Here is a 24,918-nt window from a genome sequence, read left to right on the forward strand (position 1 = left end):
AAAATGGCCTGTGAAGGGTCTTCTCTGCTTGTGTTCTCAATCTGAATTGTTGTTGTTTGTTTTAAATAATATTAATTTAAAAATCAGATGAAATTCACATCTAGAGCAGCTATTTTGGCCCTTCCAAGCCTCAAAAGAACAAAAAAAAAAAAAAAAAATTAACCAGAAAAATAGAGTAAACTTTTAATCACCTAAAAATTCATTTTAAGTCCCATTGCTTTCCATTGAGGGAATGGGAGAGTCAAAAATCCTTGCAACCAATCCTTACAACATGCCGATCCCTGGCTTATTACGATGTCCAAACAAAGCCATTGAAACGGTGGCATGGGTCTTTGGATTTAGGTGGGAACAAAACCTCAAGAGTAAGGAGGCATTCGGGGCTAATTGGACTTTGTTCAGTATCAGTGCAACTGTGTTTACCCACACAACGTTGTTTGTACAAGTCTTTCTTTGAACCTTCAAGTTAAGAGTTGGAAAATGCTTGCTGTTTGACAAAGGGGGACTCTGCCAGAATGAGTTGGCTGTAAGATCTTTGAAGCAACGTTAAAGTCTCTGCACTTTTAGACAACAGAGAATTAGGTCTGGGAAATTCATTTCTCCCTCTCTCTCGATCCCTTGATCTCTATCTCCTTCTCCATCCCCCCATCAAGGGACTACAATGATGACCATTGGCTTGCCAATGGTTAGTACATCCATGGGAGACCATCCACTCCAAGGAATTTAAGATGCTGCAGGCTGTATGTTAGAAAAGGAATTGGGAAGCCATCTCTGACTATTCCTTTCCTAAGAAAACCCTAGGAAACCCACAGGGTCAGCAAAAGTCAACAGGAGACTCAAAGGTGCATGCATACATGCACACAACCTGTTCCCAGTCTAGGACTCAACATGAACATTTTTGTGGGCTTTTCGGGCTCTGTGGCCATGTTCTAGAAGAGCTTATTCCTGACGTTTCACCAACATCTGTGGCTGGCATCTTCAGAAAAGATGATCAGAGATCTCCGTCTTTCTCTGCAGATGCCAGCCACAGATCCTGGCAAAACATCAGGAATAAACTCTTCTAGAACATGGCCACAGAGCCCGAAAACCCACAAAGAAACTATGGATGCCGGCCAGGAAAGCCTTCGACTTCACATTCAAAACAGAGCTTTAAAATCTACATCATACAAAAGGTAAAATAAAATTAAACTCTCAATTTAAAAGCAGTTAAAAGGAAAACTACTTTAAAAAGAACAAGAACAAATATGACCAACGCAGCACATGAAAAAAGGTTTCAAAGCCCTGCCAGAAACAGAAAAGTCTTCATCTGCCTGTCAAAGGATAGCAAAGAGGATGCTGATCTAACCTGCATCTACTCTGTAGAAATAATGCAGCATGACACCACTTTACATGTCGATTTGCAAGATCTTTAGCATTCCCCACCAAAGAGTGCTGGTGCCTCACAAAACCACAAATCCCAGGATTCTGTAGGGCAGATCCACTGCTGATAAATTGGAGTCAGATTGCATTATTTCTACAGTGTAGATGCACCTGATGTCTCCATTCCCTGCCCACACTATTCTTCAGTGGAAGCATAGCAGTTGTTAAGTCTGGAGCATATTACCATCCAAACCCTCTTGGATGGGGAGATAAGAGATATGATTCCATATTTTTTGGGGGGGTTGTTCTGTTTCTCTCTCTTTCTCATTTTTGTTCTTCGTTTCAGTACCATGGCAACCGACAGCTTAAACCACCGGATCAGGTCATGGTAACCACATCTCCTCCCGGGTGCATCCGAAAGGTGTTATGTGCCTCCTATCAACATTATTCGTGTCTGCATGCATTTCTGCAGATCTCAAGTCCATCCCCCACACAAGGAGCCACAACAGCTCAAAATATATAGATCTCAGTACCAGCTGATGGTTTCCAGTTGGGCACACTGGTTGGGGGATTCTGGGAGTGGTAGTCCCCAAAACTAATTTTTCCAAGCTCTACCTATCACTCACAGAAACCTACTTGGGTCTTCTGTGGTTCTAGTTGTCAAGGAATATACCTGAGGGATGAAAATTTGGACCCTGCTTTGCGGGTCAGAAGGACCAGGTACTACATGAAGACAAGCAAGATGTCAAAATCAGATTCCACAACACAACCAACAACTCACACAACTCTCTGAAGATGCCAGCCACAGATGCAGCTGGAACATCAGGAATACACTCTTCTAGAACATGACCACACTACTCGAAAAATCCACAAGACACTAACTCACACAATGTTTGGGTTCCTTGTCTTCCGGCGACGCAGGCCATACGTTTGTTCTGGCTATTGGTACCTGTGACCTGGAGCTTAACTGTACTATTGCCAATAAGCTATAGTTGATGCTATGTCCAGAACAGAGCAGTTACTTACACTCTTGTTCTAGTTGTTGCTGTTGTTGCTGTTGTGTGCCTCCAAGTCATTTCCAACTTGGTTACCCTAAGGTGAACCTATCATGGGGTTTTCTTGGCAAGATTTGTTCAGAAGAGGTTTGCCATTGCCTTCCTCTGAAGCTGAGAGCATGTGACTTGGACAAGGTCACCCAGTGGGTTTCATGGCTGAGCTCTGATTCGAACCCTGGTCTCCAGAGTCATAGCCTAACACTCAAGCCACTGCACCATGATGGCTCCCTTGTTCTAGAATCTTCCTGAATTAAATAAAAGTGTTCTTCAGTAGAGGCACACTGGTCTAGTGTCTCTCTAAAACAGAGGTTCCCAACCTTTTATCCTCCAGCTGTTTTGGACTTCAACACCCAGAAGCCTTTGCCAGCATGGCCAATGATGAAGGAGTCTGGGAGCTGAAGTCAAAAACATCTGGAGGACCAGAGGTTGAGAACCACTGCTCTAAAACAACCTGACAGTGTTATTGCTGGGATGCCCAAGCCTCAGGCTACAGACATCCTTGGCCTCATCTGCACTAGCAGAATTAATGTAGTTTGGCACCACTTGAACAGTCATGGCTCAATACTATGGGATCCTGGGGTTTGTAGTTTGTTGTGGCACCAGAGCTCTCAGACAGAGAAGGCTACATCTCTCACAAAATGACAAATCCTAGAATCCCATAGCACTGAGCTATGGAGCTATGCTTGGAACGTCTTGTTCTTAACCTCCATGGTGACCCTATGAATGAGAGACCTCCAATCCTCAGCTTCCCTGCCCAGCTCTTGCAGATTCAGGGCTGTAGCTTTTCTGATTGAATCTATCCAGGAGTCTTCCTCTTTTTTTATTCGGATTCCCCAAGCATTATTTATTGCCTCCTCTAGTGAGTCCTTTCTTCTCATGACATGGTATGGCAAGATTGGTATGACAATCTTTGCTTTTGGACCAGATTTGCTCTAGGACCCATTCATTGGTCTTTTTGGAAGTCCACCATACTCTTCTCCAGCACCACATCTCAAATGAGTTGATCCTCTCCCTATCTACGTTCTTCACTGTCCAGCTCTCACAATCATACATAGGAATGAGAAATACAACAGCATGGACCTTCCTAACATTAGTATTCAGTGGTACATCTTTACATTTCAGGATCTTGTCTAGCATTCCTTCATAGCTGCCCTTCCAAGTCCAAGTCTTCTTCTAAGGTCGCGACTGCAGTCTCTGCTCTGATTGATGACAGAGCCCAAGGATGGAACATCTTTGACTATTTCAATGTCTTCATCATCTACTTTAAAATAATGTAGATCGTCTGCGGTTGCTATTTTGGGGTTTTTTGAATGTTCGTCTGTAAACCCGCCTTTGTGCTTTCTGCCTGGACTTTCGTCAAGAACCGATGACAAAGTTGTTTGGAGTTACAACTTTGTAATCAGACAAGCGACGGTGTGTTTGGGGGTGAAATCCAGGGCCATACGTGGGGATCTGCTTTAGCTGCTGGAAGAAAAAGTGGTATCAGCAGGACGCAGTGTACTGAAACTTCAGCTCCATCACTCTAAGTGGAATCTGGGGAGTTCTGTGCCGGAGTAATTAATCTGGAAGGGACAGGTTCATTATCTGGTCTCTGAATGGGAAGAAAGACAATATATTCGGTGCTCACAAAGGCAGAACGGCCTCCCCTAACCCAGTGCCCTCCAATGTGTTTGACTACAGCTCCCATCATCCCATACCAACATGGCTGAAGGGGATGGACATCGTAGTCAAACACATCTATAAGGCACACTACACAGACATAGTACTAACATGACTCCGCGGTGTCTTGTCCTCCTTTGTGGTTTGGGCATCTGGTCACCCTGAATGGGCAAGATTTCTAGCAGAGGATGCTACGTTCCTCACTCAAATTCCATATGATGGACTCAATAGCCAGCTGGGACTGATGATGGCAAAAGAGGAGGCCAGTTGGCCAAACCAACAGCATGGCTCCCTGCTTGCCAAGACTTCAAGGAAGCATTGATGACTTCCACAACTATCCCCAGCCACATTAAGGATGTAACCAAGATGAGGACCTGATGTATATTAAATGCCTGTTTTCGAAAGGAACAAATAAGGACACATACACGAAGGCACTGTTACAACTGTTAAAATATTCATGTGCCAAGTGGCGTGTCTGATACCAGTCGCTGTGCTTAACTCAGGCAACCTGAGCACAATGCACGACATATGGTCTCTAGGCCATAGAAGTTAAAACAGTGTTCTAACCCCTTCCTCACTTGCTTTATGGATTGATTGGTTGGTTGATTATTGACTACAGAGCATTCATCACTCATAGGAACTATACCAGTGTATACCTGGTTGCATTGGAAATTCTATTTCTGCTCATCCACCAAAACATTCAAGGCTTTGTGCATGATTTTTGTCCTTATTCAGCTTTCCCAATCCATTGGGGTAGGTTAGGCTTTGAGAGATTTAATTTTTTATCATTCAAAACATTTTTAATGATTTTGAAAGGCTAAAATAAATGTATTCAGCAATTAATAAATTAAAAATGCAAACTAATATATTGTTGCCACACTGCAGAATTAATGCAGTTTCACACTGTCGTGGCTCCATCCTATGGAAACCTAGGATTGCAGTTTTTGTGGGGTACCAGCCATCTTTGGCAAAGAAGGTAAGAGACCTTGTAAAATAACAAACCCCAGGATTCCGGAGGATGCAGCTACAGCAATTAAAGTGCTGTCAAACTGCACAATTTTTACAATGTAGATGCACCCTGAGAAGCAAACGTTATCAATGCAATCAAAAAGTCACCAAATTTTCCCTCTGCTACCTTTCAGAAGTGTTATGATTTTTGTGCATTGGGGAATTTGAAGAAGTGGGTTTCCAAACTTAGCGTGCCTTTTTGGAGAGATGTCGATGGTAGTTTCTGGATTTCTTCTAAAAGAGGCTGGATAGGTACTTGCTATTGATGCTTTGGCTGGAGATTGGAATTGATGGCCCATGGAGACCCTTCCAACTCTATAATTCTATGATAAGCAACTGCCTGCATCACTTCCTTCAAAGTCTTCTTGTCCAAGATAGCCATTAAAGAGTCCAACTGGTCAAGCAACTATGCCAAGTTGTGAATTGTGGATACTCTCAGAATGGGAGCAAAATCCAAATTTGTTCATAGGACGGATCCAAGGTAGTTGCATGGCGCATTCTACAATGCACTGCATGGCACACACATGTGGAGTCTTTACGATATCCCGCCTTCTCCCCAAATGCAGGATCCCACCCAGGGCACATCAAAATGACAAACATGTTGCTAATCCTGAATTGTCCCATTGGGTGCACCCAGTTGCATTAGCAAACATCTCAAAGGCCTTCCAGACAGCTGTTCGGGAGACTATTTAAATGCAGACTTTGACAATTGGCAGTAAACATTCCAATTTGGTTAAATTGGTTATGAAGATGAATTAGAGGGAGCATTAATCTTCATCCTTCCTTTCGCTCCTGCCATTTTCAATTTCTTGCTCATGACTGGTAGTTTTTAGCTCCATTTCGTAGCTCATATCCCTTCTTCTAACCCCACCCCAGCTCCAGAAAATAAAATCCTTGGTCTCTCGTCTTCAATGCACATGCACAGGCTTTCTCTTCACTTCCTCTTTCCACTAACGTTTTCCAGATGCTCAAGCAATGTGTATGAAACACCCTTCTCTGGCTTTCTTCTAATGCGCAACTTTCATGTACAATTCTCTTCATGCCTACCAAGAGAGGATTCCAGGTCTACCACTTCAGAAAAGACACGTTGGGTGCAACCCACCCGAAACTCCTCCAGTGGAAGACATTTCAAAAACCTAAATGTTCCTTCTCTTTCCTATATCCCCTCCTCACATATCCGTGCCACAGTCCTATTTCATATATACAATCGAACAGGTTTGTATTTATAGCAAGATATGGAAAGTATGGCATTTCCTCTTTGGCCACTGAAGAAGACGGAAGCCTAAATGTTTTGATATGTATTTTTAAGTTCTGTTTGTTAATCGTGTCAATAAATACACAAACACACATCTACACATGCACACCAGTGGCCTTCCAATCTGTGAATTTGGCCATCAACAGATTGCCATGCCCCATATTATTCAACGGTGGTGATGTGAATGCGCACATTCTGAAGCGTACATGTTCATGTGGCCACCTTTGAATAATATGGGGCATGGTCATCCACATATTTTAGCATCCACAGGGGACCCCAGAACCAAACCCCCACTGATACAGAGTATGTGTATGTATATATGTAAGAGTCATCATGGTGTAGTGGTTTGAGCATTGGGCTATGACTCCGGAGTCTGGTTTCGATTCCCTGCTCAGCCATGGAAACCCACTTGGAGACCTTGGGCAAGTCACACTCTCTCAGAGGATGGCAGTGGCAAACCCCCTCTGAAGAAACTTGCCAAGAATCCCCCATGATAGGTTTGCCTTGGTGCCTTAGTAAGTCAGACAGACTTGAAAGCACACAACAACAACAACAACAACAATAACTTATGTGTATGTGTGTGTGTGGAAGGGAAAGAGAGAGAGAGAATGTGATATAGTGTTTTGAGCATTGAACTACAACTCTGGAGACCAAGGTTCAATTCCCTGTTGAGCCATGGAAACTCACTAGGTGACTTTGGGTGAATCATACACTCTCAGCCCTAGAAAACCCTTGATAGGTTTGCTTCCAGGTCACCATAAGTTGAGAACAACTTGAAGGGACAGGGCCAGCTGTAGCTTGATTTCCTTTGGAAGAGAATCACTGGCCAGGTAAGGTGTTTCTATAATATACCAAGTGAGGTACAGCTTGGTTTACAGGTTGACTGTCAACATGTACAGTCTAAAAATGCACTTATTCTGCTGAATTACACACTACATATATATAGTTTGGTGGCACAGTGGTTAAATGCCAGTCCTGCAGCCACAAGGTTGTGAGTTTGATCCCAGAGGGCTCCAAGGTTGACTCAGCCTTCCATCCCTTTGTAGGTCGGTAAAGTGAAGACCCGGCTTGTTTGGGGCAATTGGTTTGCAAATTGCAAACTGCTTAGAGCAGCGGTTCTCAACCTGTAGGTTGCAACCCCTTTGGGGTCAAATGACCCTTTCACAGGGGTCACCTAAGACCATTGAAAAATACATATTTCCAATGGTCTTAGGAACCGAGACACCGCAATTTTATGGTTGGGGGTCACCACAACATGAGGAACCGTATTAAAGGGTCGCAACATTAGGAAGGTCGAGAAGCCTTAGAGAGTGCTGAGTTCACTGATAAGTGGTAGAGCAATGTAAATGCTATTGTAAATGCTATATGGAGTCTGTAATTCCACAGAATAAATGCATGTTTTAGAGACTATGCCTCCCAGAATCCCCCAGCCAGCTGGCCCAGGAATTTGGGCAGCTGTGGGTCCAAAAACGGAACTTCTCCATGTTTTGCAGAAATTACAGGCCGGGGTCCCGAGAAAAGCCAGGATAAACCTGGATCTTCCTTGACAGTTCAGAAGGAGGCAGGGTTTCTAGGTTTCCCACCTGGACCATTGAAGGTGATGTCACCTCCATCTCTGTCTATCGAAAGGAGCAAAGAGAACTGCAGTTTGATGAGTCAGTCAAGGATGCAGACGCTGAAGAGAAAATGCCACATAAGCAGACGGGGGAAGAAAGAGCTCGGAGCTCCAGAAAATATATTTTGGGGCTGTCTGTTGGAGAGTCTGGTGCATTCCTGTGTGGCGTCTCCCACCTATGATCAACCTGTCCAGCTAGCTGTACATCACTTGGTACATTACAGAAAGAAAAGAAAATGGGGGTGATCTGGAGCATACACAGGAAATCAATTTGTCCCTACTGTTAACAAATATTTGGGAGAATGCATCAGTTCTGTAGGCTCTTTCCACTGAGCAAAACTACCTGTTTCATAGGAGGTCTTCTGAACTGATCTTAGGATGCATTTACTTTCACTTAAAAGCAGCCCAAATAGTATCAGAGCAACAGCACTAAGAGAAGGAGTGTCGAAAACAGGTGTAGTTAAAACATAGCCCTATAGATGTTGCTGGACTCCATGTCCCAGCAGCCTAAGCCAGCCTTGAATGATCATAGAAGCAGTGGCATGAGAACATCTAAATGGCCACATGTCACCCATCCCTGGTATAAAGCTTTCTTCTCATGTTATTTTCCCAATGTAAATCTCACCACACAAAGACATACATACACACACTTTCTGCAGGAGATATCTACTGTTTTATCTTCTAGCAAAGCCATTCTGGGATGACAATTTCCCTTGTACAAACTGGAGGCACAGAGAAGATCTCTTAGTCCTAAAACATTGGATAAAATGCAACAGGTAACCATCAGCAACTCTTTGATATTTCTCACCTAGATGCTTCCAAAGATTTTAGATGATCCGGGATAGCCATTATTTCCAAATATAAACTGGTGTCTCTTTGGGTGGGTGTTTGAAGCTTACTGCATTACATACAAAACAAGGTTCATATCCACAGTTTCAATTCAATCATGTCATTCCAATTCAGTTGAAATGAATTAAGTTGGATACAGATCACCAATGCACATGTGTGCATGGATTAAAAAAAAACACCACAGAAAGTCACAAGCTTGACATTGTGATTTTAAGCCAATGATGTTTTATGCATACATAAAACTGTATGAATACCCATAGAAATGTACAACTTGTACCCTCATCACTATACACACAAGATGTGCATTTCCATGGGTATTCATACAGTCTATAAAAATCCTTCCTGGGCGTCAGTTCACTCCATGCATCTGATATAGTAGACCAAGTCCAAGAAAGCTTCTGCTACAACTTCTTTCATACAGTTATTCTCAAAGGTGCTACAAGATCTCTTTCCATGTTGATGTTCCATACTAATACATCTATGTCTCTGGAGACTAAGCCTAGTTTATTATGCTCCGTTGCAGTTTAAGATTTCTAGACTATATAACTAGACTAGAGAAAGCCAGCATGACATACTGGTTTGAGTGTTGGGCTAGGCCTCCAGGAGTCTATGGTTCAAATCAGATCTTGTGCAAGTCACACTCTCTAGCCTCAGAGGAAAGCAATGGCAAACCTCCTCTGAACAAATCTTACCAAGAAAACCCAATGATAGGAACACCTTAGGGTCATCAGAAGTCAACAATGACTTGAAGGCACACAACAACAACATGAGTATATCAAGAGCTGGAAGGATTTCTTTGCTGAGACCTAGGGGTCTCTGGTGGACTGTTTAGACAGCTGAACAAGGAAAGAAGAGACTGGATGAGCCCCAGCAGATTTGGGCTTAGAGTTATGCCAGAACACTTAACTGACAGACCTCCTGCCTTGGAAATAGTTTGATGTGAAGGTAAAGAAAGAGGTCAGTCTAAGTGAATCAAAGTCACTTTGAGCCAAAGAGTCAAAATGAAGAGATGTAAAAGCAAGAAAGGCAGCCAAGCCGGTGACTAAGAAGGATGGCAGACCCAAAGGACAGCGAACACAGAGATATTGTCATGGAAGGCTGAGAGGACACATCAGTCAAGAGGCAAGACAAGAACTTTGTCACTGTCAAGCCAGAGGAGAAAAACAAACTCCCGACTCCTTCCACAGACAACTAAGTGCCATGTGGCCCAATGGCTAAACTAGATAAGCACAGTCTCCCTACTTAACCCTCACCACTTACCACCTAGTCTTTATTTTTATTTACAGGAAGAACAATTAAATAAATCAACACTGTTGGCATGTCAATTGGAAATGCACCCCTAAATCAAAAGCTTCCAATACCATGGACTGGGAGACTCTCAAAGCAGTAAGCTCAGTCATCCATGCAAGATGTTCTGGCAAAGTCTCAATAGATCAATTTTGTCTTGCAGGGACTAAATATGCATTTGGCGATTGTACCCCATAAAGGCAAAGGATACCTTCAAAGTATTTTATTGGTTCCTTGTACAGTTGCTGGAGCATTTCACAGCCAGAATCCTGCTGGTGTCTTAGACACAAATAAGTTTCCTTATAGAAGCCATTGAACATTATTTGTCCTTTGTAGAATATTTCATATAATTTGAGATCAGAGAAGCAGACTGTGTACACGTGGTGATACTGTGCATAGAGATGTGTATTTGTATTAATGTCCATTGTACCTTGTGTATGGCACCTTTTCCATTGTGCACAGGTATGCATTCTACATGACATATAAATCCACATACATATTTGTTTATATATCCAGTTGCACATTTGGCATCTTTCTTCGGTTGCACAACATTGCTGTTCAACATAGGTTTGTGCACCACAACTGATGTGTAACTCCACATGCAAAGATATGCACTATGCAACCCCAACGCAAGAGGACCAGTGGACCAGTGGTAACGTGGCAAACGTTGGAAGCTATAACCTGGGTTACACACTCACTAACAACTCAAGTCAACAACTCATAGTCACTAACAAGAGGCCTCTGCAGTTTGCTTTTGGGAAGGGAGAGATTCGGCCGCCTCCTTTCCTCTCTTCTGACTTAACTGAGTACAAACTACTTTTGCACTTTGAACTCAGATTGCAGCACTTGAAGTAAGCTGAGGACAAAGAGAGAAAGGAGGAGAAGGAGAGAGGAACAGGGACATTTTAAAAGCAGTTGAAAAAGATGGATGGCAGAGGATTAAATGGGACTGTCCGTGCCAAATTGGGACATTTGGAGGGTATGACTTCAGCAAAAATAACTTGGCTGGTTATGGTTTCCATGTACTTTGACTTGGGTGAGTGGCTTGCAATTCTGCAAAAAGTCTTCATCTGGTCTTATGTCTTATGTGGAGCTCCTGAAAAACTCCCAGGTGCCTAGCTCCCAAACTCAGTTCCCATCTCTTTCTCTTTCTGTCAACATCCAGATGTCTCCCACTTATGCCACTGCTTTGTCTCTCTGACACCTGTAAGGTTGCCACAGCGAAAACTGAAGAGGGCTCCTGTGCTTTTCACAGCTGTGTAAATGAGGAAATGTCTGCAGGCATCCCCTGTTACCTGATTACATTGACAGGTACCATATATACTCAACTATAAGTCGACTTCGTGTATAAGTCGAGGGCAAGTTTTGGGGCCAAAATTATGGATTTTGTTTTGACCCGTGGATAAGTCAAGGGTCAAACTTAGGGGCATGTAGCAAAGGATCTAAAGGATTGAGCAAAGCAAAACAATGTGAAAGAACTCACAAAATCCCAGCAGAGATAACTCTTTGTGCTCACTCTTAAGGCTGGATGGATGAGAGAGTAGTTTGGGTCTGTGCTTCACATATTATACTCTTGCTTTGCACCAGGGGATGGTTCCTTCTTTTAAATAAGAGTCAAGATACAGGACTTTACATTGACCCATGGATAAGTTGACTCAGGTTTTTGGGGTCAATTTTTTTGACCTAAATTTCTAGACTTATGCATGAATATATACAGAAATTTTTGCTGAAATTCCCTGTTCTATACAATTCCAGGAACCCCTTCTAGTTTTCAATCTGCCAACCCTAGATGCCCACCATTCATTCAACCCTGTTCTGCACCGCGTTTGCCATCGTTCTTCCTCTTCCTACTCCATTTTCCCATTTTCCATTCCCTGCAACATGCATGGCATGGGGTTGGATTGGATGGCCTTTGTGGTCTCTTCCTTCTCTGTGGTTCTATGATCTCTGCAGGGTTTTCCCCTTGCCCCTTTTCTTGAATCTCCAAGTAAGCCAGTATCCTTCTCAGCAACTACATGCCACCCATCTTTCTTCTCTTTCCCCTCCTCGCCTCTGCCTTCCCTCCCTCCTCCTCCTCCTCTCCTGCCAGCTGTGCCTTTGGAAAATCCAGAAATAAACTGCAGAACATTAATTTATGAATCGGGGAGGAGTCACCAGGGACCACTTGATTTCATTCCCCGCCAGGGCCCAGCGTTTCCTATTATCTTTCCCGAAAACTGACAGCTGCTCCATCCCCTCCTCTGACTCTCGGTCTTCCTACCTCTCCCACCACCATATTGAAGCCTCATGCCCCTATAAAGGCTCCAGTCCAATTCCCATTTGGTCTTTGACCTGCTGATCGATAAAGCCAAATGTCAAAAAGGAAAAACGCCCTCCTCTACACCTCACCCCACCCTTAAGCCACCGGAGAAAGGGCATCATTTGAGACAACCTCCAGTCGAGAAGCAAATATTGGCCATGAGAAAAACAAATTCAGAATATACCAAACCCAGGCATTCTTTCCTGGCAAAACAAAAGAGGGTGAAAACCAGGAATAAACGGAGTGTGCCGGTCACCCCAAACAGCTCTATCCCACTTATAGACACTAAAAATCGCCCCCGACCACGAATGTTGTGTGCATATGTGTAAAGGAGAGCCAATATAAGTGAACAGTTAGCTTAACATCCAGTAGCCAAGGCCCAGTGAGACAGACACAGACCTCGCCAGATCAGAGACATTGCTATTTTCATCCCCTTTGCTTTCAAAACAAATACCATCCCATCGTTTCTTTCCAAAGATCCAGATTTCCCATACGCTTCCATTCCAGCACCAAAACAAATAAACCCTTAAAACCAGAGGTGAACTAGAAAGGAGCATTTTCTACAAAAGGGCTCAACAGGGAAAGAAGCTGTCAAGGGAGAGTCAAAGAGCAGATTCTGGCAGTCCCTTGGTCGGACTGCAGACCCACAGACAACTCTGGGACAAAGGGACAACCCTCTGGAAGGAGCCACCTGCATTTGGGGTGGGAAATCACAAACCGGCACCATAGAAACACCCTTTCGCTTCCAAGGGTGTCAGCCTCAAAAAGGCCTTTTGAAACAAAGCAAAACACTAAAGGGACTGGAATACATTTGGCCAGGGATTAGATAGATAGATAGATAGATAGATAGATAGATAGATAGATAGATAGATAGATAGATAGATAGATACAGATAGACAGGAAAATAAGTAGGCACATGGGTGATGTTTGGTAGATCGATCGATCGATCGATCGATCGATAGATAGATAGATAGGAAAATAGGTAGGGACATGGATGATGTTTGGTAAATTATTGATGATGGATAGATGATAGATAGGTAAGTAGATAGAGACAGACACACAGACAGGAAAATAGGTAAACACATGGATGGTGTTTAGTAGATTATTGATGATGATAGATAGATAGATAGATAGATAGATAGATAGATAGATAGATAGATAGATAGATAGATGATAGATAGACAGACAGATGACAGGTAGAGACAGACATACAGACAGGAACATAAATAGGCACAGAGATGATGATAGGCAAATGACATATAGGTAGGTAGGTAGGTAGGTAGATATCGGTAAACCACAGTAGCAGGTCAAGACTCACTCATGTGCATCCAACTAACAAAGCACATGAGCTTTGCATTGTTAGCTTTTGACACGAAGCCCTGCCACCAACATCTGTGTCTCACAAGTGAAAGGACTATAAATCACCAATCTCTCCATTTCCCAATCCCACCTATTAAATATATATAGAGATATACAGAGAGAGAGAGAGACAAAAATCAGGGATGTGGAGTAGGAAAAACCCAGCATGCTTCCGAGACCAGAAGGAACAGGGCTGGGTTGCCTCCCTTGCCCGCCAGCCATGCATTGTCTGGGATTTTGGTTCCTTCCCTTTCATGCAATGTGAGAGTGTTCTGATGCAGAACACATGAAGACATGCAAGCAGAGGGGATGGGCAGAAGGAGAAGAGGCCCTTGGCCCTGAAGAAAATGGGGGAAAGATTGGGGTGGGGGGAAACCATACATGCATATTACCTGCAGTCTGTCTTGTCATGCTGCACCCAGACTGTCAGTCCCTTTAAGGTCTGGTATGATCATGAAAGGCAACACCCTTCTAGGAAGGGGGGGATGCAAAAGAATAAAAGGGTTGGAAATGCAGAATCAAGGCACACTCCTCTTTAGTCCATTGAAAGGCTTTGCAGTCTCCCCATAGAGCAGCTCCTGACCTCCAATCCCAGCATTACTGGCTTGGATGCTTTGCTGCCTCCTTGCTGTTCCCTAGCACATGTCGTCACCACGTTTCCACCATGCTCATTGGCTACGGGGAAGCAGATAATAATACTACTAATAGCACTGGCAAGAGGGGGAGAGGACAAATCTTATGTTTCAAAGACAAGCAGCAGGAGGAATGTGAGGAAGGCGAGGGAGGACAGAAACTTGGAGGCCAGGCGCTCACATCCCTTGGCTTTTCCACACTCTGCACATAGTGTTCAACATTTCACAGCTCAAAAACACAACAACAGAGACACACAGGCCCAAGCAATCTCAGAGAGTAGTCAAGAAGACCCAACGCTCTGCAGAAAATAACCCGTTTCGATGCCACTTCAACTGCTGTGGCTCAAGGCGATAGAATCCTGCGGCTCAATGTCTCACAAAACCACACTTCCCAGAATTCCATAGCATTGAGCCATGGCAGTTCAACCGGATTGTTTCTGCAGTGTGGATGCAGCCCCAAGTCATTAAAGAAGAAGAACCAATGAGCGCACAAAGGATGCAGCTGTTTGCTTTTGCCTGAGCCTACTGGGAAGGGCAGGTCTCTGAGGAGCTAATGGAGTGCAAGCTACTTTTGCACTTGGGATTCAATTCAAAGCAATGGAAGTACGCTGAGGACCAAGGGGAAAAGTGGGAGGAAACAAGGCATGTGCAAAGCAGCTGAACAAGTGAAAAGTGAGCCAAGGATTACATTGGCTTTTCTAGCTGCCGCATCACATCTGTGAAATGTTGGAATGTATGCATCTGCAACAACAACAACAACAACAGCAATAATAGAGAGATCATTCTCTAAGATCCAAGGAAATGGCGAGAAAGCCAGTTGTTTCTTCATGGACAAGCAATGCTCACATCCCACTGAAAGTGAACACACTAAGTATTAAAAGCAAAGAAGCGTTCACAGTTTTCAAGATGCAAAGAAAATATAACCCCAACATTAAACTAGACAACTACAGCATGCCATCCTGTATTTAATTCTTGCACAGCAGCAGAGAGTATTAAATGAAAGTTAAATGAGAGAGGCAGCGTGGTGTAGTGGTTTGAGCATTGGACTATGACTCTGGAGATCTGGGTTCGAATCCCACCGGGGGGACCTTGGGCAAGTCACAATCTCTCGGCCTCAGAGGATAGCAAACCCTCTCGGGAAGAAATGTCCCAAGAAAACCCTGCAACAGGTTCGCCTTAGGGTCGTGATTCGTCAGAAACAACTTGAAGGCACACAACAACAATAATAATGTCTATCTTGCAATTCTGGGATGTTGTGCTCTGCAAATGAACTACCTTATTCTGAAGGTACTGGCCTGGAATTCAGTCGGTCAGGTTTGTCTCCTTCAGCAAGAGAGCATTTGGAGAGGAATGGCCTCAGAATCTGGCCAAACCGGGTTCACCACAAAATTTCCTGCTTCTTTCTACCAACAATACAGACAAGCATCTATCGCCTGTGACCTCCTGAGCCTGGGGCAAAGCCTAAAATCACAGAAACACAACACAACAGTGGAGCCAAATAAAGAGTAAGCAGGGCGAGTAAAATAGCCACCCCCTGGTCTTGTTATACAAGAATAATTGGATATATTCCACTAAAAATGTTATATTTCGCTATGCTTTGGCATAATTGATTATGCATGTCTGCCTATCTGTCCCAGATAGTCCAAGAAACCCTTGCAAATGAGCATGAATGTCAAGGCTTCTATGGGGAACTGACTCGCAAACTACAGCCAAGGAATTTTGCTACCTAAGGCACCAAAGATTGCCGACGACATTGTTTCAGCAAGTGAAAATCCCACACGGACCTCTCCCTGTCCATGACTATGAGGGGAAAATGGAATCATAGTGCAATGACATAAAGGACAACTTGCTGTCCTTTCACGACATCCAAAATCTGCTCTCTGAGGAGGCTGCTTCACAATTCCTTAGGAAAGGGAATTGTGCAAACTACACAACCGTGGTGAATCCCATTGGAAAGGAAGAGACGTAGCAAAAGGTCCATGTGCACATTTGTAGCTTGGCTACAGAGCAGCAGATTGCTACTCTTTGCAAGCCTTCACCCACTTGTTGCTACAACTTGCAAAGACTCTCCTGGGAGAGGTCTACATATTTACTTACTTCGCTTCCTCCTTCCCTCCTAGTCATTGCGAGACCGGTGCTCACCTTCTGCTCTCCTCTACGTCCATTTTTCCTGCTATAGGCATGCTTGCTGCTTTTGGGTGCCTTCAAGTCATTTCCCAACATACAGTGATCTTAAGGCAAAGCTGTCATGGGATTTCCTGGGGCTGAGAGTGTGTGACTCACCCAAGGCAGGTCTCCATGACTGAGTAGAGAACTGATCCTTGATCTCTAGAGTTGTAGTTCAATGCCCACACCACTGCATTACGTAGGCCATATTAAATGGTCCATATTCCAGCTCTCTATGGCAGAAGAAAGGAATAATCCCCTTGTTTCACCTCCAACTGGGAACAGTCTCTTTAGCTAAGATATTAATGCGGGGGCCACACAAATGGACAAGGGGGGCCACATAGTCTCCAGTTTTCATGGGTCTCCAGGTGGTAGACAAGGATGCAAATCCTTCCATTTCGGTGGGCTCCGCTGCAGGCGGTCTTCATTTCCAAACACAGAACCATAGGACTTTATCACACGGGGACAATCGGAAGTATAAATGGGGATTATCCTGTGAAAATCACACATTAGCAATTAAGATTTTCACACAACGTCATAATTAAACAACCACGATCCCGGGAATATCCCATGAAAATTGAGCAATTCCGATAAAGGTTTTCACACGACGTCACGTTGAAAAGCAATTGAAGTGCCATAAACTCATGAATAACTAGGCAATAAACCGCAACAAATCATTCACGGGATTCTCCCATGAATGATTTGTCACGGTTTATTCCCTGGTTATTCCTGGGATAATGACCGATGTGTGTGAAAGTCTTAACTGCGATTTCATAGTAATTGCGCAATTTTCACAGGACAAACCCCATTTAAACTTCCAATTTCCCTCTGTATGATAAACTCCATAGAGTTGGAAGAGACCAACTCCCTACTCAGTGCAAGATCTCCAGCAAGAGTCAATGCAAATGCTCCCTGGGGTTTTTTTGGTGATTATTTTTAGGTTTTAGATTTAGGGGTTTTATTTCCTGCTTGGTGCTACTGTTCTTCCCTTTTGTTTCAAGGCTGGAAAATCACCTTTCCCCACCACCACCAGCATCAAACCAAGCTTGTCTTTAACCTCTCCGCAATCGAATCAGCTCAGAACAAGCAACCAGGCAAAGAGGATGCTTGCCTTGCAATGGAGCATGGCTGGGATCTAAGACTGAGCGAGAGAGAGGTAGAGGGAGGGATTAAAAAGGATGCAGGAGGAAGACCAGAAACACATGAGTATAGTTTCTGGACTGGTTGGACTATGATGTCATGGTTTCCTTGCTCTGCTGCCATTGGCCAGATGGGGCCAAGCATCTGCTGAAAGCAAACTGCTGGCTGGTGAGTTGCCGGAGGTTCAGACCTTTCCGAGCTGCTTTGAATCAGGGCTGGTTGTCCTGACAACCTGGGTAGTGTCAGCCCCCCTCCATCACTGAATAATGAAACTCCCCTGTGTCCCCCCCCTACACCCCAAAAATGGATGCAACCTTGCATCAGAAGAGATGGGTGCCATTGTTTGAATAGGCGATGCGCCATGCAAGAAAAGAGACAGGGGAAACGTTGGTCACCCCTTCTAGATCCCAGTCCCCTTGCCATGCTTGCTGCAAGGCAGATCGGGAAACCCCTAATGACAAGAGCGCCATGGAGATGCACATCCTCAGATGTTCAGTGCATGGCACATGCATGGGAGGGATGCTCAGCCACCAAAGGAAAGGGTCACCTGCTGGGACTTGGGGGTTTTAATCCCAAACTTAAAAGCGCTCTCCAAGGTTCTGAGCTCGGTTTAAAAGAGCATCAAGGACCAGTTTCTTCCAGCAGACTTATCAAGTTGGTTTATAAATTGTGAATTTTAAATGATGAAGTTTAGATGTGGGTTGTTTTTAATGTGCGCACATATTATTTTAAAATCAATGTGTGTTTTAACTGATGTGTTTGTTTGCTCATTGTTGTTGTCCCCCACCTCGATCCATAGGGAAAGGCACGTAATAAATTATTATTATTATTATTATTATTATTATTATTATTTCTTACCTGCCTCTCCCTATAGATTGGGGTGGGGGACAACAACAAAGAACAAACAACATCAGTTGTATATTATTCTTATTCTTATTATCTGCAAAATAGATTCTGCACTAGAGAAAATTCCTTTGATGTTTGGACGGAAAATCGGAGCAGGTTTACTGTCCCTGCCTAGCAACTGTATGAATAATGAGAAGAGACAACATTTTCAAGAAGACGTCTTTGACTAGAACCACAAAAGATGGTCTCAACATTTATGGAAGGTTTGAAAAAGTTTCCCTGAGTCGCACTCAGCTTTGCCTTTGGATCCTGTGTGAACGGGTTGCTTTGCTTTCCAGTTGCACAGATGAGGTTTGGAGTATTTTGTCTACATATATATATACACATGATTTATTGTTTGTTTTTCATAGTTAACATTTATCTCCAGCTCTTGGTCCAGTGTGTTCAAGGTGGCATAGGTGGCTCTACTCCTCTTGACCCCCTCCTCCTCACAACAACAGCCCTTTGAGGTAGGTTGAAAGGAAGGAGGGAGAGAGAGAGAAAGGGAGACAGAGGGAGCGCAAGAGGGAGACAGAGGGACAGCCAGTAAGTCTCATGGCTCAGTGAGGAATCTAGAACTCCCAAGTCCCTATCCAACGCTCTAACCCAGGAGTAGCAATAATATAGTTACCTAAATGCCTGAAAGACACCAGAGTCCATGGAGGCCAAGCAGAATCAGGTATGGTTAGCATTTGGATGGGAGCCTGCCAAAATACCAGGCTATATTTTGGAGGAAGGAACCGGCAACATGATCTCTGAGTAGCCCTGCCCTAAGAAAACTCTTTTAAATTCATGGAATCGCCCTAAGTCAACAAGTGGCTTGAAGGAACGTATACACACAATAATCACAACTACAAGCCCAGACCATTTACAAATGTTGGAGGATGCAGAGTACCCAGCAACAATGCAACAGTGTAGGCTTGAGAAGGAGGGTCAGGATGTGACATGTGAGATTTCCACCTCTGCGGCTGCTCATTTCTGATTGTTTCTGCAACTCTGATGAAGTCCCTAGACCTTAGCCGTTTTATTCTTATTCTAGAATGGAAACTGTGGCTGGTCGGGTGTTGCTAACAGCCTTTGCCAAGCCCAGGGCATCCTGGGGACTGGATGATGTAAGCCACCATTTCAGTAAGGGAAAGTTCTGGTTTCCACAGCAATGTCACAGAGGGAGTTTTCCCAGCTGCATTTTCTTGTGCAACCTCCCCCCCCCCCCTCATTTCAACTCAGGTTAGACAAACGTCGGAGCCGTCTGTGTTACATAAGCCATTAAACATCCCAGTGACAATGCTTACATGAGTACGTTTTTGCTGTACTTAAATACATACGAATCTGCTTAAAATAATATAGGTTTGCTGCAATGCATGCATCAAAACTGGCAACGAGTTAAACAACGACAGCAATAATTATAGGAGCCCTTCACTGAGTCGAAAAGCATTTTCACACAACTATCTCTGTGATGGAGCGCCAGCATAGCTTAGTGGTTTGAGTGCAAGATCTGATTTAATGTAGTTTGACACTGCTTTAATTCCTGTGGTTCAATGCTGTGGAATTATGGGTTTTGTAGTTCTGTAAGATATTCAGCCTTCCCAAGCGGAGAGCTCTGGCAACACAACAAACTACAAACCCCCAAATTCCATAGCATTGATCCTTGGCAGTTAAAGCGGTATCAAGCTCCCTTATTTCTGCAGTGCAGATTAGACCCCATAAAACCAGGGTTCGAATTCCCATTCAGCTACAGATACCTTGGGAAAATCACACTCTCTCAGCCTTCAGGGAAGGCAATGGTAAACTTAGTCTGAAGAAATTTTGCCAAGAAAACCATAGGACTTAGGGTTTTTAGAAAGGGTTGCCAAAAGCCAGAGTCAACTTGAAGGCATCTAAACAACACTGCTGCGTTTGGGCTTCAAAAATCAATAAAGAGTGGGAGGGCATGACTTTCCAGGTCTTGAGATTTGGATTACAAATGTGTCTGCACTACAGATAACGCCTCTTAATCTTAAAATGCTTCGCAAGCACTTTCATCGTGAGCAGAAGATTATTTCGTTTGAAGACTGGCATTTTAAAATAACCTACAATGCAACCACACACACAACAGATGTGGCCTCCAGATGTTGTTGGACTATAGCTGCCAGCGTTGCTCACCATTGGCCATGCTGGCTAGGGCTACTGGGACTTGCAGTCCAATAGCATCTTGGGGTCCATTTGGTTCACATTGCTGCTGTGCAAGAGATGGAGTCCCATTGAGTTCAATGGTGGAACCATTAGTTCCATAGTCGGAGCAGGCTGGAGTTTGGTCCTCCATTCGGTGTTCAGCCATAATTTTTTTGACAGCTCCGCTACATTTCAAAGTAATGATATGTAAATATGAAAATTAAGAGACTTCAATTAGGCACCACCAGACAATTCAGGCTGTGCTTAATGGACATCTGAATATATTGGCATTATAGCTCATTAGGCGGTTCCTGAATGCCAGTTAACTAATTTAATATTTTATCACTACTCAATAATAAATTAATGTAGTGTTGTCTCCACCCAAAGACAGCGGAACACATCCTTCGGAAAGAGATGCTCACGGTTCATTTTACTTTTGAGAAAAGGCATACCCTCTACTATAAAAAGCAAGAAAACCTAATTGTGACATCCTTAAATTACAGAAGGTAGAGTTCCAGGGAACAAGAGGAGAATATTCTTAGAGGGAGTTCTTGCAAACTCTGTTTTATCTATATAACAGTGGCCTTTCACATTACACCGTTGTAGTATTATGAACCCACTTTAATTGCCAAGGCTGCATCTTATGCAATCCTGGGATTTTGTAGTTTGGGGAGGCACTACGGCTTGCTAGCAGAGAATGTGAAGTACTCTTCTATCCATTCTAACATGAAAACTGGGACACAAGTGGCCAAGTAACATCAGAGTGTGGTCAAGATGGCAAAAGTAATCAGTAACAGAAAACAAAGCTAGGGAAGGATGCAGCAGTTTGCTTCTGCCTCAACTTACAGGGAAGGGAATAGTTCCTTTCCCCTTCTCTACTCTCCTTCATGTTGAGTTAATGGAGTGCAAGCTACTTTTGCACCTTGAACTCAACATGCAGCCAAAACACACTGCAGAAATAACCCAGTTTGAGACCGCTTTTACAGCCCTGGCTCAATGCTAGGGAATTCTGGGAACTGTAACTTTGTGAGACATTTAGCCTTCTCTATCAGAGAGCTTTGGGGCCACAATAAACTACAATGCCCAGGATTCCCTAGCAGTAATCCAGGGCAGCTAAAGCGGTCTCAAACTGGATTATTTCTGCAGTGAGTTTTGGACCACAGGGGAAAATGGGAGGAGGAGAGAGAAACTGGGACTTCGTGAAAGCAGCCGTAAAAGTGGGATGACTGAATGTCAGCAAAAGTTCTGTCTAAACGGCGACAAGTGCCAAAACCAGTGTCCCATGAGACTTCACCTACAATAGTTTGAAGGCGCACACCAGACAGCATGGCATTTATAACCACGATTCATTCCACAACCTTCCCAAGTGTAGCTTCTCAAACAGGAGCTGATAAACTGAATCCCACTGGATTGTAGTCTTCCAGGTGGGATTAAAAACAAAATAAATACAAATTTCACAGTTCAAGACTCATTATGCGCAAAGAGCCTAGCAGAGTATCCTAGAATCATAGAGCTGTAAGGGATCCGAAGGGCCATATAGTCCAACCCCTGTCATATTTTTCCAAACAGAAATGCCTGAGAAGGACCTCTGGAGCTGTGGAGGGCATTTCCACCACACCTGGAGGTTTTTTGGGCCCTTCAGGAGTCAAAACATATGTTTGCACACCTTTTTTAATGCCTTCCTTTAGGGAGCATGGAGAGCTTCGCCACCATGTTTCAGGACCCATCTGATCCAAATTTCGTTTGAAATGGGACATGGCTCGCATTCACTTTCTGCTGTTAAAAAGGGCCTTTCCAGTCCTAAATGGACCAGAAATACCCCATTTGGAATTATATGGGTGGGAATGGATGTGGTGGATGTGGTCCTTCTAAGGCGGTGGTTCCAAAACTTTGCTCCTCCAGGGGTTTTGGACTTCAGTTCCCATAATTCCTGGCTGTTGGACAAGGTGGCTAGGTCTTTGGGGAGATGAAATCCAAAACACTTTGAGAACCAACGTTTGGGAATCACTGCTAAGGTTTTGGGGGGCTAGCGCAATCCCCTGGCCTTGCACACTTGCCCACCTCCAAAGCCATGTAGACTCACCTTGCAAAACTGTGTTGAAAATTAAAGGCGACACGGCTCCTAAACTACAAAGAAGAACTACAACCACTTTCACGCTGCAACTGTGAAACACCGAGTCAATCTGCAAGCTCTGCTTTGAGCATCCAATAGGCTTAAGATAAGAAGGAATAACGGTGCACTTGTTTTCCTTTCAAAATGGTGTCCTTTGGCTCCAGCCTGGGCAGACAAACAGGTTTGCAACTGGAGATCTATGGATCAGTTCCCCGGGGAATTTTTCCTACTATGTCAGCACAAGAAAGTCGCTGAAGGATCCCCTTGCAGGTGTGTGTGAGGTTGCTTCGTTCCGTACCCATCAATGCAATATTCACCTCTATTTGCATCCAGCGTTTCATATCGATTAAATGCCTTTCTCATTTAGGAGGTCCCTTCAAATAAGGTCCAAGGTTAAACCCAGCTCCTGTCCATCAAAACAGGAGAACAAGGAGGAAGGGAGGTAAAGGTATGGAGAATGAGAAAAGAAACAGGGGGATGATTGAGTCCAAAGTGGGGAAAGATAACATAAATTGTGGCCCTAGATAGTTGGCTGCATACATGAGTGCATCTACACTATAGAAATAATGCAGTTTGACACCACTTTATGTGCTGTAAGAATCCTGGGATTTGCAGTTTTACAAGTAATTTGTAGCCTTGTCTGCCAAAGAGTGCTGGTGCCTCACGAAACTCCAAATTCCAGGATTCTTTAGGATGAAGCCATAGCCATTAAAGTGCTATCAAACTGCATTATTCCTATAGTGCAGATGCATCCCAGTTCAGTGGGACAAGGAATTTGTTCTGGTTGTAGATTGATCTTTAAAGGGGTTATCCTGTAGTCCAAAACACACCGCAGCAATAATCCAGATTCAGACCGCTTTAACTGCCCTGGCTCTGTATTAAGGAATCCTGGGAATTGTAGTTTGCCATGGCCCCAGAGCTCACCAACAGAGAAGGCTAAATGTCTCACAAAACTACAGTTCCCAGGATTTCCCTAGCATTGAGTGAGGACACTTAAAACAGTCTCAAACTGGATTATTTCTGCAGTCTGTTTTGGATTTATGTTCCAGGGCCTGGTAGTGTATTTGTAATATGGTGTTAGCCAATTTGCTTGGTTTCACAAACCACTGCTTTCAGTAGCGCAGCTATAGGGTACAGGCGTATCCCATAAGATAGGGAATTGGATAAATAACTTACTTAGCTTATCTTGCAACAACCCAGAACAATAAAATGTGATGGCGTAAAGCCTCGCATGCCAAGAAATCAATTCAAATGATTATAGCAAGCGATAAGGCTATCTATAAAACTCAACACTTCCTAGTATCTTAAAATGATGGATTAAGTTACAGGCTGGAGGGTTGAAGAAACCAAAGATCCAAGATTCTAGATCAGCTGTGTTTTTATTTAACTAGGGGCACATCCACATGGTAGACATAATGCAGTCTGACACCACTTTAATTGCCATGGCTCCATCCTATGGAATCCTGGGATCCGTAGTTTTACAAGGTCTTTCGTCTTCTCTGCCAAAGAGGGCTGGTGATCCCCCAAAACTACAAATCCCAGGAATTTGTAGGATGGAGCCAGAGCAGTTAAAGTGGTGTCAAAGTGCATTATTTCTACTGTATAGATGTACCCTAGGTAGCATCTCCTAGCCCAATGCCTGCAGTCCTAACATTGGCAACAGCCACTGTGAGCAACAGAGATCTGTTCTCCTATCCATTAGGGCAAAGCACATTGATGTTTCCAGTTCCCTTCTGCCAATGGTCTCTGGTGTAACAATCAGAAAAAAGGATCCCTGCCACAATTCCTCCTTGAACTAGTGGTTTGTAGGAGGGATTGGAAACCCCAATATATTATGCCCCAATCTGCAGGAGAACAGAGCTCCATCGCTCACAGCAGCTGCTGCATAATAAAACAGGACTGGGGACCTTTTATGGCAATAGTGCCACGATCATGAATCCATACGGGTCATATCAAAATCCATCATTTTGGCCCCCAAACCTGCCCTTGACTTAAATATGAGGTCGACTTATAGTCGAGTGTATACAGTATAAGCCACATATATCTGAAAGTTTCATAAGCAAGAAAACATACAGGAAAGAAGAATGCA

At 43.8% G+C, this 24,918-nt stretch overlaps 1 protein-coding gene across 3 annotated transcripts in view; it reads right to left on the bottom strand.

The window, feature by feature from the left end:
* Positions 1 to 24,918, bottom strand: part of LOC149308790 (serine/threonine-protein kinase PAK 3) — an 81,561-nt gene that overhangs the window by 36,601 nt on the left and 20,042 nt on the right. For 2 of the 3 annotated variants that reach the window (XM_089536469.1, XM_089536467.1), the window contains exon 1: positions 14,135 to 14,326. The exons of the other annotated variant lie outside the window; for it this stretch is intronic. The gene's annotated coding sequence lies outside the window, so the exon portion shown is untranslated. Of the gene's footprint in view, positions 1 to 14,134; positions 14,327 to 24,918 lie in introns of those variants that run through there. 3 annotated transcript variants of the gene reach the window in all.

The sequence above is a fragment of the Sceloporus occidentalis genome, unplaced genomic scaffold, assembly GCF_023333645.1.
Source record: "Sceloporus occidentalis isolate IW3139 unplaced genomic scaffold, rSceOcc1.0.p SCAF_8, whole genome shotgun sequence".
In the NCBI taxonomy this organism is placed as follows: Eukaryota; Metazoa; Chordata; class Lepidosauria; order Squamata; family Phrynosomatidae; genus Sceloporus; species Sceloporus occidentalis.